Below are 1,662 nucleotides of genomic sequence, written 5' to 3' on the forward strand. Positions count from 1 at the left end.
ATCGTAAAGGGAGGCCAAGAGATGAATACACTAAGCAGATTCAGAAGGATGTAGGTTGCAGTAGGTACTGGGAGATGAAAAAACTTGCACAGGATAGAGTAGCATGGAGAGCTGCATCAAACCAGTCTCAGGACTGAATACCACAACAACAAAAACATGGCTCTAAGCACTATGGGACTTAACATCTGAGGTCATCAGTCCCCTAGACTTAGAACTACTTAAAACTAACTAACCTAAGGACGTCACACACATCCATGGCCGAGACAGGATTCAACCTGCGACCGCAGCGGTCGCGCGGTTCCAGACTGTAGCGCCTAGAACCGCTCGGCCACCTCGGCCGGCCGTAAGTACTGTACTCTTCAGTTATTAGCGAGCAAGTTGGTGCAGTGAGAAGGCACTGGGCTCCTATTTTAGGAATGACTAAAACTAAACTAAACTCCGCCCGAACAGGCCATGATGGTCCTACGGTACCGCCCGGCCGCCGTGTCATCCTCAACCCACAGGCGTCACTGGATGCGGATATGGAGGGGCATGTGGTCAGCGCACCGCTCTCCCGGCCGTTTTGTCAGTTTACTCAATCAAGTAGCTCCTCAGCTTGCCAACAGCACTCGGCAGACCGGATGGTCACCCATCCAAGTGCTAGCCCAGCCCGACAGCGATTAACTTCGGTGATCTGACGGGAACCGGTGTTACCACTGTGGCAAGGCTGTTGGCTGTATTTTACGGATGACAGCAGGCCAAATATCCACGTTTAGATTTTCCCTAAGCCGCTTAAGACATTTTCTGTATGACTCTACTGAATGAGCATAGCTGGTTTATCTGCGTTTGTACTCCGGCTCAAATGGCTTCGTCGTCGACGGGGAGGTGAAGCCTCACGTTCGTCCTTTCCTACTGTTACAAAAGATTTTAGTTTTCTGAGGAGACTGAGAAATCATGAAAGCTTGACGAACACATGAGTGGTGTGCACTTCCCAAATTGATTTCCTGACGATGACGAAGACCATAAGTTTACAGTTCCTGAGTCATCCAGAGTTCCAGTGTCACAGAGTATACATGTCGCCTTCTCTGCTTTATGTTTTCGTTTATTGTCGTCTTATTCGTACCAAACCGACCTCCAAACCGAGGTTAGTCGACTTGGAGGTATGCCGGTTCGAATCTTGGAATTGGAAAATTTTCGCTGTCAGTATTTGGCCAAAAAGGAGAGGAGAGATAGTGACTTTAAAGGGTCCCACACGTGATATCTAAATTTTTGATTCGGACAACGTTCCCAGCGCAGGACGCTGTCCCAGAAACAAATTAAAACAGTTCCAATACCCCATTTCCGACCAATGATTTTTGGGAGTTTCCCTTGGCTGTCAGGTTCGTATCGGATCTAGTAAGCCCTTCCCATTTATTCCAAATTGCGACCCCTCTCTGCCTTACCATCAGCTCTTTTGGTAATTGGCTGAATAGAACTACTATTCTTTAATGAACTGAGTCTCAAACAGTCCGCTCCACTCCTTAGAGTAGTGAAGTAAAAGATACAAGAGAAAAAAATGTACACACACTCGCCAAGTCATCCACACAACACAGAAATACAATTGACACTATCAAGTTGGAGCAAGGCATCAGCAAATCACTTCCACTAGGACTTACCTAGAGCGGATGCATGATTCCAGCGTCT

General features: G+C 47.4%; 1 pseudogene; it reads right to left on the minus strand.

Moving 5' to 3' along the window:
- Positions 1-596: 596 nt before the first annotated feature.
- Positions 597-714, minus strand: LOC124546123 (annotated as a pseudogene).
- Positions 715-1,662: the final 948 nt, after the last annotated feature.

Source organism: Schistocerca americana, chromosome 8 (assembly GCF_021461395.2).
Source record: "Schistocerca americana isolate TAMUIC-IGC-003095 chromosome 8, iqSchAmer2.1, whole genome shotgun sequence".
Taxonomy (NCBI): Eukaryota; Metazoa; Arthropoda; class Insecta; order Orthoptera; family Acrididae; genus Schistocerca; species Schistocerca americana.